The 16059-nt window shown below is 37.0% G+C and overlaps 1 protein-coding gene across 4 annotated transcripts in view; it reads left to right on the top strand.

The window, feature by feature from the left end:
* Positions 1-16059, top strand: part of GLCCI1 (glucocorticoid induced 1) — a 57651-nt gene that overhangs the window by 1908 nt on the left and 39684 nt on the right. The window lies entirely within an intron of this gene.

The raw sequence follows: 16059 nt of genomic DNA, 5'->3' as shown, positions 1-16059 counted from the left end.
TAAAAAAAAAAAAGTAGCCAAAATAGGCCTGTAAATTTTAAAATGTAAAATTGATTCCCAGCAAGTCCAACTTAACCTGCGTCAGGTTGTCGGTTAAATTATTGAAGGTGTTAAAGTGGCAGTGGCCATCTTACCTCCCCCCTCCCCCCATCACTTTAGCAGTTGAATGAATCAGACTAAATGCACTTTTTATGTTATCCTGCTGTAGCTATCGGGTATCACACATCTCTTTCTGGGAACATTTGATGTGGTTCAATACTCCTCGCTTGTTCTGTCCCTTCCTTAAGTCTTACTGCGTTTCATTTCTGTGGCAAATTGTGTGTAACAGTGGAATCTGTTACCTTCTCCCCACCCCCCCTTGTCAGTTTTAATGTGTAGTAAAATCTTACGATCTGTAGTATTTGTAACTTCGGCAAATCTCTGTCATCAGAACGGTCCTAGGACACGGGCAGCATTTTGCAAATGAGCAAAATGTCACTACAGTTACGCATGGAGTTAATTTATCTTATACAGTATTTGTGCTTATGCAGATGACCAAATTTGTTGTATTATAATCTGAACAGAGATACTTCATAACTTATTTCTCAAAAAGATCATCTATTTATGCAGAAGTTTTTGCATGCTTGAAAATGGAACTGGGCTTTAGTGGTTTTGCTTCATTCAAGCTCTATTTAAAATTTTAAAGATCATATTTTTCCCACTGTATGAAATACTAAATGTAGATTTCATTTTTTCCTCCTTCTTTAACCTTTGGAAAATGCTAATGGGAAACTAGGCAAAACAAAAAAAATCGGTGCATATGAATAGTGATGGTGCTGATGATGAATACTGTAAATTATTTAATTATGGAAACCCGGAGGAAAACATTGTAGTGGTGCAGTGTATAAAGGTCTACACTTAAGGTGTATTGAAGAGGAAGGAGTGTGGGCAGTTACCTGCAAGCAAGGAAAAATACTGCAAAGCTGTGAAGTATTTCATTATTATGTATGAATTTTTTGTTGGAGGGGAAATTTTAATTTTAGAAAGTGGTTTCAGTTGTCTTCATCTGTGGGCTATTTTAGCCTTAATAAATCAGACTATAAATTAGCACTGAATGACTTTTCCATCATTAAACTTGTTTGAGTTTGCCTCACAGTGAACCGCGTTAGCAGCATACATGGCTTGATTCGGTTTAATGAGTGCAATGCATAAAATCATAAATGGTCCATCAAGAAATGCACCCTGTAATCTGTATGCGCTGCGAGGAATTTGTTCCCCCTCCTCCAGGTCAAGCCAGCTGCTGCTGCAGAAGCTGACATCCTCTAGCAAATCCTGAATGAATGAATGAAAACAACGTGATCGCCCTAATAATGACCACAATTGCACACGTCAACAGCTTTATTTTACTGAAATACAGGCACCATTTTCTAGCAGGCGAGGGTAATAAGATACCCTATTTCTTCAGTCTTGCAAATGAAAAGAGGTTACCAAAAAAACCCCCCAAAACCTAGAGCTGTTTTTACACAATTTGGAATATAGTTGCATGCCATAGGGCAGGATTTTGTCTTTGTTTCCCTGCTTGTTCTCAGCACTTCAGTAATGGTGTATGGATACTAAAAACGACGTTTGTAGTCTATATGGTGATAGTAGTATATAGAAAATTGATTGCTGAACCAGAGGACTGCTGCAGTAATAATGGAGGACTTGGGGAAAAAAAAAAAAAATGTTCTGTTTTCAAACATGGACCATCTTGCTGCGGCTTGTTAAACAATGTGCTACTCCAGCTATTTATAGTTGTTATCAGTATGCAAGTCTTGGGGAAGCGACTTGATTAAGTTTTTGTGTTAGTTTTTCAAAACCATTTCCCACTGCTATAAACCGTGAGCTTAGGCTCTAGGTATAATCCTGTTGTTTTCCTCACCAGTGCAGGAGATCTGTTTGTCTTTGGCTCTGCAGTCTGACTTGGATTGTTTCACGAATATGCTCGTGCTGGAGGCTGCTTATGATTCTGATGGATAGATGTTTTTCTCTTCTTAAGACACCTGCCCCTTCTCCACCTCCTTTTAGCCTTTTCCAGTATAGATTCCTTGAATTGGCTATGCTACTAAGCTATTTTGTGGATATTTTAGTGATTTGCCAGAGGTTCTTTTATAAAGGAGATTTCTGTGAAAACACTCCAGCTTTGAGCCTCTACAGGTCAGAGCAACTACCATTGCAGGCGTTGACATCACTACTACATGAATGAAAGCAGCATGCTCTGTTTTTTCTCCTATCATCATCTTTTCTCCCCCTTCTTTCTAGGATGCCGTAAATGTTTTTGTTCTGCAGCAAAACCGTGTGTGTTTAGAACTGAAACTTTAAGAATTTGATGATATTTTCTTTAAGTAAATTTGGGGATTTGTAGTTGTTAGGAAACCATCAATGCCAGTATTTGTATTTGATTAGTATTGATACTGAATGGATGAGAAATCATGAACACTATAAACTAATTTCCAGGTGCTAAAAAAGAGGGGAAAAAACTTCTGATATCGTAGGATAAACCTGCAATGTGTGAGTCTCCTCCTTTCTTCTTTTTTTAAAAGATGCTTATTCCTTACTAGTAGATAGCTTTTATTGCCAACTCTCCAAAACATGAATACAGGCTATGTAAAAAGTGTCTGGTTGAATGTAACAACACATGGTTTTCTTAGAGGCAATATATCTGATACATCTCTGATGGCATAAATGTAACGCCAACAGAATGTGAAGCTGTGTGGCTTATGACAAAGGACATTCCAATAATAATCCAAAAACACCCCCCTTGGACAGGTAAAACAAAATGTATTACTTGCTTGTGAACCCTTATGTTTTACAGAAAAAAAGCAAATTGTTTTCTTTCTTGCCTTACCTGGATAAAATCAGTAGTTTCTGTTATTATGTAAAGTAGCTTGTATAAATATGAGAGTGGGTTTCCTGTTTAGTTTGTTTTTTCACATGGTATGTGATGTTTTGTATACAAGGAGGGTGTAAATGACTTCTGTCTGATTCAAGCTCAATATTGCTTTCATCAAATGCTTTGATTTGTTTAGTGTTAACTCTGGTGGCACTGTAAATTACGCTTCATATTTTTCTAACTTTCACTTACATAGTTTATAGTACAAACTTTTTTCCATATGAAACTTTGGAGGCAAAGGTTAGGTTTAAGGACATCTGAAAAATACTGTAATCAATTTGGCTGTTAAGGGTTCCCAATATCTTTTACTTCCCAAAATAACTCCTAAAGCGTTGCCAACATTAGTAAGAGAAAGGAATTAAAAAAGATACAAACCAACTGCATAACCCAGTTCTGAGTAATAAGTATGTATATCTGTTGTTATGCTAGTAGATAAAAGGCTAGTGGAGTGAGGAGTGGAGTAAGACAGACAATATTGCTGACCTCTAGACTTGTAAGGGATATCAGTATTTAAAAAACAAAATTTGGACTTCAAAAGGCAGAACTATTTTAATATCCTGGATTCAGGCCATCCAATATTTTGGCATCATAAGCACTTATACCAGAGATCAAGAAGATCTTTCCTTTATTTCTAACAAATGTAGGTAAGGAAGTAATTTTTGTGACGCTTCCTATTTCCTGACGCCTGAATAATAGCAGTATTCCCATAATTGTATGGCCAAAACAGTTTTGCTCCAGCTTTGTCCCTCTCTCTTCCCAAAATAGCTTTCACTGGAATATAATATGGTGAAATAAAAGACACTGGCTAAATTTGAACCAGTTGTCTTGAACTCAAAGGCTTTTTAGTTACGTGTTTTAATATCACTTTAAATGAGAATAGTATATTAGATGTTCTTAATAAATATGTTTCATAAGACAAATTAATTGAGCTTCTTTCAGGTATTAAAACAACTGCAGGAAAGAAAAATAGAAAGGTATTTTCTCGGTTGAACGTGAATGATATTGTAGCAAGGCATTAGCTATTAAGAAAGCACCCCCCTACCCTACGGGAAAAGTAACTTATAAAGTATATGTATATATCTATTTTAAAATCACTAGCTGACCTTTAATTCTTGTTCTTTGGATGTAAGCCAGTATTAGTGTGTTATATATGGCCAAACTGAAGTTACTTGCCAACATCCATGCATAGTAAAACAGCAGCTAATACTGAAATTTGTTTTCTGAAATTTATGATTCCTGTTTTTTGTCCTTTTCTTTCCCAAGCTGGTGGGGTGAATGGAGGTTCTTAAAATGTATCTTAAAATGCACGGAGGGTAGATCAAGGGACTGAATCTTACAAAAAAGTCAGAGTTTGCCAAGTATAGACTGACACATAATGAGTTGTTGAGCTTTGCTATATTGCTAAAATTCACAGTGGAAAGCTAGTTTTTTTTAAAATGAGGTTTATGCTACTACTCTAGATATCATCATGAAAAAAAAGATAACTGATGCAGTAATTCTGAAATTTCAGTTCAACAGGGACTTGAAAGCAATAGTTGTAACAATGCAAAACCTATTGGAAATAAAGTATACGCTCCTCAATGTTTCAGTTTAAGTGAATACTTAAAATACTTTTTTAATGGGACTTCATCAGTTGAGTAATTATCTTCATCTGAAGAAGGTAATAGTTTTTTTTCCACAGTGAAAAATGAAAGTTCCTGTTTAAATCAGTTGGCAACATCTTCAGTAGAGGAAAGCATTGCCAACACTTGACACAATGGTTAGGTCTCCATGCATACGTTCCACAAATATTGTTACTATAGTAGGGTTTAAATATCGACTAGCATTTTCTGAAACGTATCACTTACTGACGAAAAAAAGGACCCTGTAGTAAACATACATAACCGGAAAATTTTGCTTAAGACTTGAGATAGTTAACTGTGTTAATGATCATCTTGCTTTAATGTTAATATTTAAATGCATTGAGTTCTCTCTCTTTTGACGCTGCCTCCCATGTAAACCTGTGGTACCTAAACAAAGGCTTAAGGCGTTTTCAGGCAAGTAAAATAATATTTACATCTCATCATTGGAAGGGATACATCCACAGCAACTTGTCAGTCTGAGATTATCCCCTTTTCCTTCATGTCACCATTTTTAAGGTGTGGGCAATTGCAAAATGAAGAGAATCGGAGATTAGAGTGAAGGAAAATGAGTGTTTATACTTAGTAATCTAATTCTTACATTCTGAGTGTGTATTTACCTCTTCCCAAAAATTAGATTGTTCTTCAGTTATGCTTTCATTTTTCCCCTCCTGATTTGACTTTGAAGTTCACCACCACTAATTTGTATTATGACTATTTTTGAATCAGAAATTAAATCCTAAAGCTTGAAAATAGCTGACAGGTACTGAAAGGGATCACAATCTGAAAACTTCTGCAGTATGGATACCACACAGAGTATCACGATACAGTGTGTAATATCAATCCTTTTGAATGGCGAGTCAGTCTCTCCAACTCTTATTTTTCCAAAGCTAGGATCTCATCCATGGAAACACTCACCCATGGTTGAAACTGAAATACATGCTCTCTTGGGAACCCTTTCCTGCTCTCCCAGCTCTGTGAATATAGACTTAGGACCAGCGCTGTTCCCTTACAGGGTCCCCTTGGACTGTCTGGTGATGACTCTGCTCAGACTACGTCTTCTGCTGCTAGTAAGACAGAAGAGAGCATGTAGCTACTGGAAGCTTATCTTGGGGAAGGAAACCCAGCCAGGTCAAGTGGGGGCCGTGCTGGGGAATGCCCTCAGTCTCCTATCTCTGGCCTTGTAATAATGCCTCTGCCCTGGTCCTCTTCATTTCTTTTCTGCACCTTCCCTGCTCTTTTGGTATCTGCACCACTTCTTATTAGCTGCTGCTGCTGTATCCTACCAAATTATTGACTCTCACCCTGTTAAAAACAGATTAGCTTTCTCTGATGGGGGTGGAAAAAAAACAAACCAGGAGGTGTGGGTGTCTACACTCAAGCAATAACTGTCTTCTGCACAAACAATTTGTAAATGGGGATTAACCTAACGAGTTGGTCTTGGGTCAATGGAAGATGGTTTTGAAGTTTTCATTTTTCGTAGTAGTAGATCTCTTCATTAGCTTTCCATATTAGATATTACTGCTTTGGAGACAGTATATACTTCCTAGTAGGTCGTAAAATGTTATGAGCTTGGGTTTTGAAACCTTAATGCAAGATACCGTATTGGTTAGACCTTCTTATTTAGTGCTGGCATGTGCCCTAACAATAAATGATGACACAGATGTTGGTGTTTATAAGGATTTAACTTTCACTGCTGCTAGTGTTAAATTGAGGAGTAGCTGTTTGCTGTGGATATTATTCTCTGAATCAAATACAAATGAGTGATTAACAGCACTGGTTCTTATATGCCACTGGTTCTTATATGCCACTTGTTTTGCACAACCTGAAACTAGTTTTGCCCAAACTGCACATTTTGTTTCCTCTTTAGGAAGAATGTGTCTCTTATTTTGCTCGTAAGAGTGGTGAGTAAGAACAATACAATAGCAGTTCTGTCATGGTTTTTGAATAACCTAAGATCCACTGTAGAATATTTTCTTCTCCCTCTGCCTTGAGATGGTCTAAACTGGAATAATAATTTAAGTGTCCTATTCCTTGAAAAGTGCAAGTCACTTGTTTGAACAAGGTTAGCTTCATCCTCCTTTCCTACACTCTCACCACCAGGCATTAAGCAAGAAGATGAGTTGTAGACATACTTCTGAATTTCAGGAATTAACACTCATATCTAACTGGCTTGACTGGTCATTGTAAGATCGCTGGTGTTCATCCTGCAGACTTGAAACTCATTTCTGTAGCTATATGAATTTTAATATTGTTTTAGTAAGTATAAATCTGTCTTTTGGAAATGTTTTCTGTAACAGTAACCACATGGTTGTGAACTGATTAAATGTATGGCAAAATGGGTATTGTTATGTCGTGTGCCTTTTAATCTCTGGTGTTTTGGTGTACAGTGCCTATTCTGGAGTTCTGTTACAAATACTTTGTGAAGGTTGGCTAGCTGGATTACCTGTATATCTACACTTTTAAAAAGGCTTCATGGTTAGAAAAAACTAAACATTTTAATATAGGTGCTTACGCTGCAATACTAAAAAAATCAAACCTCTAATGATTTGTTGACATCTGTCAGCATTTGGAAAACAAACTGTGGCTTGGAAATAATGTGTTCTTACCAGAAAACTAATTCTGGTTGTTCAATACTCGATCACTAGCTAATTCTGTTAATCCTAGTCTGCAGAAATTAGCCCATAAATACAAAGCCCACTCGAAGTATGACGTGCAGTCAGCCACTGGCTATTTGGGAGCAGATTAGCGAAGTGCAGATAGAAATGCCTAGGCTTGTGAACATACGGCTTCCAAGGATAATGGTACAGTTGCTTTCATTGGATGAAGTGCTGTACCCATGCTGGATCAGAAATGTTGCTGGATAAACCTTGGAAATTTTGCACCGTGTTCGCAGAACTCAGGCCACTGACGTAGAGCGTGGAGGAGCCAGTGAGCAGCTCTACAAGACCTGTGGGTCTCTGTAGGTATTTAACATGGTCTCACTACTGCTCCTTCTGCACATCACGGCAGAGCCCATTAGGCCAGTAGGACTAGAAGATGCTGATGATTATAGCAGGTGTCAGTGTGGTGCGATCTGTGCTCTGGAAGGGTTTGGTGAGTGCAGTTCTCACACATGGAGTCAGCTTAAATTCAGTGCCACATGTCGGCTAATCAGTCTTACTGGAGTCTGGAGTGCTGGAAAGTACATTGCAAAACCCAAGTGGCTTTGCAGTGTTGACTCTGTGCAGTTAGATGTTATACCTCCGTATCCAGTATGTCATATATAATTCAAGATCTTTGTTATACATGGTGTCTTAACTTTCTGTTATTCAAAGTAATGGAGAATTGACTTGCTCACTAAAAATTAAACCTCGATTTATGCTGAGTGTCCCAGAACAGACTTTGAACAGTGTGACTCTAAAAATATCAGCTAACTGCTGAAGAATGCAGAATAAGACTTAGGTTTACACAGTAGCTGGGAAGCTGCCAGGTTGAAGGAGAAGCTGTCTTCACAGAAGTAAATTTCAGTTAAGGTCTTCAAATTTTCATTCGTAACCGATAGCTGTGTTTACTTAATTGTGGCAATTGATAGTGGAATACCCTTACACATCCTTTCCCTCATACTCTGACTTCTCTGCTATTTCACCTTCAGTGGCTCCTTTCTTGTACCTGATACCCTGCCCTGAATAATCATCTTTGCAGTGTTTTCTTCCCCCAGAAAGAAACCATAAAATACATTTGAAGTACTTGATGTTCTTTTCAAGGGGGACAAGAAAAAGTCCTAATCTGGTAGAGATTTCTCATGGGCAAAAATGTAATTAACTCATACATGTTCAAGTAATGTGTATTTGAGAAATGTCCATACACGGAAATGACCAGAGACACATACACAATTTAGGAAGTTGTGCACACTGAAGATCCAGATAACCTTTGGGCATTACTGTAGAAACAGAGAGACTCATGCTTTCAAACCAAGGTGTGTGTTGAAGTGTGCAGTCCATATATTGTTTAAAATATTAATTTTGTGAAACTGTTGTATACATCTACCTTAATTTCTTCCAAATAAAGAACTAGCCTATTGAGATTATTGGAGTCTCATTATTTTATATAGTGGTGTGTGTAGCCTTTAACACAAAGTTAGAGGATGCAGGGAGATCTTCGGATTGCAAGAATTATAGTAGAAACTCAGTCTGGCCACATTGAAGATAGGAATTACCAAATCTGACAACTCAAAATCTGGGAGAAGCAGAAGAAATGGGTGTGGTGGCACTCTATATACATATAGATGTTTTCTACAGCTAGGCCTCTCTTAATCATGCAAATTTACATGCATATACAGCAAACCAAAAAATCCTACATAGAGGTATGTTCTAAAATTCATAAATTTGGAGTAAAGTTTCAGATTTCAGAAGGAAATAGTTTGAAAATTTGGCTAAACAGGGTTGCTCTGACTTGAATATGGAGAGAATCTGTTTTAATGAAAAATGTTAATGCTATTGGAATCTTTCAGACATCAGAAGAACTCAAGGATGTGATCTGATTGCATGGACACTTATCTCAAGGCCGCTAGGAATAAGCAGAGAGCCTGCAAGAAACAGCAGGAAGAACTGAGAAAAGAATGTTACATTATCAATCAAAAAGTGAATCTTGTCTGAGGATTGTTAAAACCCAAACAGACTTGGACTTTGCATGCTTTAAGACAGACAATAGAAACACATAAATAGAAAAATAAGGAAAAAGTAGTTGCAGCTGTTTGGTACCAAGAAAAAAGAGATTAAGGATTATCTGAGAGAGATTTGCTGGAATGAATAGTTTCAAAATCAACTCCAAGGAATAGTAGCAAAAATCTCAGAGGAAATAGCACAGATATTTATTAAATGCTTTGTGTTCACCAAGATGAAGTATAAGTAATCAACTTTCAATAAGGACAGTGATTTTTAACCTGGGAAGATACAAAAAAAAAAAAATAAAGAAATTTTAAGGGAGAGAGTAATTTGGAATTAGGAATTACCAAGACTATGATAAATACAGATTGCAGATTTTAATAAAGTCAATTCAGTGATCTCCATTGCAGGAGAATCTAGAGAAGCCCACTCAGAAGTTCATGCTTACCTTCAACTTTAAGGCAGTCTTCTGGATAGGAGGTGACACCATTTGAGAATAGACCCAAGTATATCAGAGACGATGCTGATGTTTTTAAAATGTGAGAAATTTTGAGTCCAGTTCTAAAATGTAGAGATCTGTTGGTCTAACTTCAGCTCTAGATGAAACTTCAGAAGAAATTCTAAGGGATGGTAGAAAGAAACGAGACATGTTAAAGTGCAAAATGAGCTTTCTAAATTGTGTTACGCTAACCCGGTGGTTTTGATAAGAGAACTGATTTTCTAGACAGGAAGTAGATCTTATCTGCTTAGGCAAATTTTAAAATTAGGGTGATGAAACTGTTGATGAATTTTGAGAGGTTTAATGAGTACGCAGGAAGATTATGCAACAAGAGTTGAAGGACCTTGGGAATTGAAATAATAATTTCTGAAAGTGAGATTTAAAAGTAAAAATTGGAGGTTTATGTATGTCAGGTTGTACTTGAGCAGAATATCTTTTCCTCTAAGTGGGATCATGTAATTTGAAAATGCTGGAGGGTGGAGTTGGGTGATGGTGGGATCTCTAAACTGCCAACATGAAGTGCCAGTACTGGGCGCAGGGCTCATGTCTTGCAGAAATGAGCAACCTGCTGCGCAGGGGCCTGCTGAGACATCATGTAGGATACGGCACACAGGTTTGGTGCTCCACAATTTGAGAAAGGTAAAATCAAACTGGAGTAGACTCAGAGAAGGACTACTAGGTTAGGAGTTTAACCATGCAATGATAACAAAAATCTACTCTGAGTAAAAGTACAATTGCTTTCTCTGAATCCAAGTGAGTGGGGAAGGGGATGGAGAGGTGGGAAGGAAGAACCGTAAGTTAGTGCTAAGACATGAATGGGTGGATTGGTTTGACAATGTAAATATTTATGGCAAACTATAAGAAGGCCTGAAACCACCAGGAAAAAAAAAAACAAACTGTCCTGGAATATTTTTCCAGTAGGAATCGTGGGGGCAAAATACCCAGGTGCTCTAAGACTGAGCTTGTAATCTGTTTTTAAGTGATTATATGTGTTTTGTCAGTGATAGTTGAGAACTGGGCTCCTGATTTAGGAAGCTGTTTCTAGTCCTTTGTTTCTATGACTTAACTGATAATGTAAAGATAATTCATTTAATCAGCAAAGTTGGGCAGCCTGATTTAAGCAATCAGTTTTAATCTGGTTTTATGTTTCTATTTTTCAGTATTTTTTTCAGAAAAAATATTATTCTTGTTTAGTATAATTAGCTCTAGCTAGGAGAATAGTATAATTAGCTCTAGCTAGGAGAATGCTTTCTATCTCTAATCATTGGTGATCATTACGGTGGCATTGTATAGCCTACCGTGCATTGATTACAGTTCTTCGTATGTTTTGATTGTGAAAATGGTGATCATGCCTTCTGATTGTTTAAGGTTTTTTTATTCACAATTATGTCCAGCTGCATTTTGATGGAAAGTGGAATTAGACTAAAGGTGTACAAACCCCTCACTTTTCTACAACATTTTGTTAAATTGTAAGTACTGTCATTACAACAACAACAAAAAAATCCCTTCAGAGTCATGAAGTTTATTCAACAAAGGTGGCATTATCTTTAGTTACTGAATTAATTGCACATGTTTATAATTTCCTTCAAGATTTTAATTATTAATACACTGTAAGGAAAAAAAAACAGTTTTAGTGCTCTTTTTGGTTCCCAGTTAATATCTCAATATTGGATAAATTTGTCATTGAACAGATCTAAATTAATGAACGAAAATGAAGAAAATTCTCTGTACCTGCAGAATTGCACAACAGTTAATGGTTAGTTGTGTGTTTCAATGCGCTTTTTTTCCCAAGTACTTAGCTGCTGAGCTCCAATCAATTTTGTTTTAACTTTTTAAAGTAGGAACATTTTTGAGATACTTTATTAAATGATACTAAGTTTATGTATTTGCATAGTGTTTGAAGTGATAACCTGACAAAGAAAAATATTGTCTAAAAATGTGAAATACATAAAAATCTGAAAGGTTTGAAGTTAGTGTTTTACCTACCTGGTTCGAGTGTGAATGTATAGGTTACATCTGTTGAACAAAGCAGGCTTTTGTGATATTAAATGCTTAGCCTTTTGTATAAAGGTCCTATACATGCCAGCAGTAATCTTTGTTAGAAGAATAACTTGGCTTTAGAGGGCTGAAACTTTCTTCCTTATAGTTTGTTTACTTCTGTTACTGAGATTAGAGCGTTCTTTCTATGCTTAATCTCTAAGGATAATGTTGATTTTAAACAGGGGAGTTTTGCTGTGAACAAAATCTGACTTCTGAAAGATATGCGTAGTCACATTTTACTTGACCTGTAGTTGGGTAGAATAGGGACATGAGGCAGAGACCATGTTTCAACATACATGCGTAGGCAACCAAGATTTTGAGAGTCAAGTATAGGTCCAATGAAATTTGTATGCCTGCAGATTCATCCATCTGTCCCTCTTCCTCTGGGTATGTATAGCCTAGCTCTGAGCACTCTGCCTTCCTATGCAGTTAGGTGAGTAGAGCTGTACGTCCTTGAAGAGTCATGCATAAAACCCCCTTGATAGAAGGAAATGCTTCGATTTACCTGTTGGATTCATTGACTAATCAGAAGACCTCTTCCCTTTCTAGGTGGCTTAATCATGGCTATAAAAGATAACTCAATATGGTTTATTCCCAAAACCCTTACTGTGGGTCTTTGTCTACAATTTTCCTTTGAAAGAGCAAACTGTTTTGGTTTTGTTTTGTTTTCCCAGTACAGGCTACCTCTTGTATTGATAGACTTGCTGTTTCATGCAGTTCAGTTCGAATTCTCATAAGCCTCGTTGGGTACAAAACCAAATTTGCCCTGACTACCAAACTGTAAAATGGCCTCTGTGGAAGACTGGTTCCCCTCTTTTTTTTTTTTCTTTTTCCTTTCTTCCTCCCCTGAAGAATCTTGGATGTAGAAAGCACATCATTCATGGACCTGGATCTCTGAAAAGATCTCGGATCTCATGAAGTGGACTGCTTTCTGCTTGTTCAGTTTGGTTGTTGGAGCTTTGGTTAGATTATGGTGCTGTTCTGTGCCTTTTTATTTTGGTCGGTTCAATGTTATGGATAATTAGAAGAAATAAGCGTGGATTATGTCATTTTGTTCAGAGTAGCTACTTCAGAATGTCACCCCCCTTCATTTTTAGTCATTCTGTGTCTCAGTTTCTAAAAATAAAACTTGGAAATAATTTCCGAAGTTGATACAACTGAATCAAAACCAATGTGGTGCATGTAATGAAGACAGATGTTTTATGGAGCTGAATGTACAGTATTTTTAGAGATGTATCAGAAGGTAACTTAAAATTACCATCTCTTGTTATGTCCTCTTAGAAATAGCCTTTTGGTAGCAAAACACTACTGCATTTTAAATGTTTGAAAAAGCTAGTATTTTGCTTTGTTTTAAGCTATTAAAGAGATTAAGCTGTTTAATTTGAAATTATAGAAGGAAGACTGCAATAACTTCATATTTTTTTCTGTTCAATTACATATTAGGGTGTTATGTTTTTTTAAGTTGCTATTTAAAATCCTATTTTTTATTATTTTGTATGAACAGTACGTGGCAAACAGTATGCTCTTTGTTGTTCTGCACCGCTCTGAACTGTTAATGCAGTCATTCAGCCAATTTGCAGACTGGGTCACAAACAAGTTCGTCAGTCACTGGCAACTGGGAAATGTCTTTTGAGCCAATAGACCTACCCTGTGGAGTAAAACTTCAAGGGACCCCAAATCCCTTGTTAATCCTTTTCTTGAGAGATTCTGGCTCCAGTTACAAGAGAAAAGCTTTCTTGAGAATGAAGATTGAAATATTTTTTTTGAGTGGCCCCTAAATCCCCATTATTCAATCTTTTTCCTTGTAATGTCATAGAGACAAATTCTGCAAATAAACATGCACCATTTTTTCCATCTACCTACATCATTGGACCAGGAAAGACCAATCAAATATACATTCAGGAATCAGTACAGTATCACTATATACTTGCTTAAAAAAACAAATGAAAAGGCAAAAAAGCCCTTGACCAGACTTCAGAGAATGTTCCTCCTCTTGTATCTGAAAGTCTACTTTTCTAGTACTCAAGGAATCATTGTCCGAAGCAAGCAAGAGCAGAGGTATCTCTTTTCTTGCTTGTAGAAGGTGTAATAGAAGAGAGGACTTCGACTAGACGTGTGTGGGGCAGTCAGCAGCAGCCGCTGCTCTGGTAGCCGTGACCTAAGTGTTGGGCCATCATTCTTAGTAGTCACTGTGGGCCACCATTCCTTAATACTCAGGTTTCCATTTCTAGTGTATGATTTCCCATGCTGTGTTCCCACGTACTTCATTATTTAAGAGGCATTCACAGGCACTTTTGAATCATTGGTTTTGTAGATTGTTGTAAATTTGTTGTCATCTCTAGTAGGAATGTCCTAGAAATATCCAGTACTCCTTCATAATGTGATATTTAGTCTCTGCATCTCCTTTGAGCCAGACTACTTGAACTCTGACTTTGGGGCTCTTGAAAAGAGTTTTAAGCAGACTAGGATAGCTATCAAAGTGAGTCCTTCCAAGAGTCTTTAGTATTTTTTGAGAAAATTCTTTTGAAGTTACTATTCATTTCCTAGGTAATAGCTGAAATTCTTTAGGAACGGATGAGACCTAATCTTGGGACTCATTTCACTAGTAGCTCTGAAAGTGAACCAGAAGGTTCTGCAGAGTGTTAGCATCTGAACTGAAGAGAAACAACATGTCGTGAAACTTTATTGTGGAATTTAGTACTGATATTTCATGGTATCATGACTTGGCTGTCTTGGGTAAATAGTTTAAGTTATAGGTGAACTTTCAAGAAAAAATCAAGATATTACTGCAAGAATGTTGTCTATCCTTTTGGCAGGATAGTGTCACAGTTAGCTGATATTGATAATGAGATGACAATATTAATACTAGTTTTAGAGAAGAATGAATTTTATTTTTATTTCATGTTTTTCATTCAACTGGAGAGGAATCTGTGTCATCTGAGAAGTTCTTAGGATAATTTTAGTCTTTTTAAGCTGGATATATCCATGCGAGGATGTGAGTGGAAAAGTTTTGGCCAAATTTGAACTGCATCTGCTAACCGCTGAAAGAGAGAATTGGGAGGAAAAGATGCTGACAGATGAGCTCTGGTGGATTTAGCTGAAGCAGTTTTTATAATGGTACCAATGCTAGCTGTCAATCTTGCTCTTCTGCTGCAGGTGATTTTCTTCATTGCACACATGGCAGAAAGCGTTATTTAAGCTAAAATGGACTGCAAACAGGGTTTTGAGATTATGTGCCTCTGTGTTGGATGAGAAGGTGATCTCTTCATTTTAGAGCTGTAGCAGATGGTTTTATTTGAGCCCTATGTCCTTTTCAAAAGAGCTGTCATGTGTTAGTCTCTTACTAAATTGCATTTTGCTGGCAGAGAAATGGAAACCTTTTTTCAGTCAGTCTAGGTGGTATAACTAGAATTCTTTGGGCTCTCAGTGCAGCATGCAGAACCATAATTTAGTGATTTCATGCAGCTTATTTTAGTTGATTCCTGCTGGGAGGTAGGATCATGCCGAATTTCACCAGCTGTAGTATTCAGGTGGACCTTTGTGCCATTTTATGTAAAATAATTTATAACTAGAAATGTGTAGCAATATCCCCATAACACATACCATTAAAACTTGTGTCATATTTTAAATAACACATGAGGTATTTTGCTTTCCTTTGAGCATACATCTTGCTTTTGTAATTTCTAGTTAACTTTTTCAGGTAACATTATGCTTCTTAAGTACTATGTTCCAAAGTTTACTTGCTCTGGAGGTAGAGCTGAGCTCTTTGTGAGATGCATCACACATCACTGAGAAAGAGAACAGAATGGTTCTGACTGACTGCTGCAGTAAAATCCACTCATGCACTCAAATAGTCAGATGTGGTATAGTCTGAAACTTGGGTAAAATAATTTTGTAATTTTAGAAATTTCTGAATATTGATGAAGCTTTTCTGAATGCTGAAGTCTGTTGGCTAACTTCAGGAGCTGTTGAACTGCTTCAGATATTAGATGGCACTTGCTGCACTTTTTTTTTTTTTTCTTCTGTGAGAAAACTGAAGCATGAGGTTTCCATCTAGACAAAGTGATTGGGATTGAACATGCATGACATGCATGATAGGAGCATCAAAATCCCATTGGTAATGAAAATGTCGGGAGAAGTGAAAGTTCTGTAGCAGCTCCTAGAGTAGCAAGAAGCCAGACTTATAATGAGGTGAGAAAAGCAAAATTAAGAAATAAATCCTGAGAGCAGTTTTAATATTTAGAAAACAATTTAAGCTGATCTGAGCAACCACTGTTGTGGTATAGTTCAACTTTGCTCTCCATGGCATCCAGTCATCTTTAAGTTCATTACTGTACAAGACAG

Source organism: Ciconia boyciana, chromosome 2 (genome assembly GCF_034638445.1).
Source record: "Ciconia boyciana chromosome 2, ASM3463844v1, whole genome shotgun sequence".
Classification (NCBI taxonomy): domain Eukaryota; kingdom Metazoa; phylum Chordata; class Aves; order Ciconiiformes; family Ciconiidae; genus Ciconia; species Ciconia boyciana.
The sequence above is the reverse complement of the archived record's forward strand: the minus strand, read 5'-3'. Positions and strand labels throughout refer to the sequence as shown.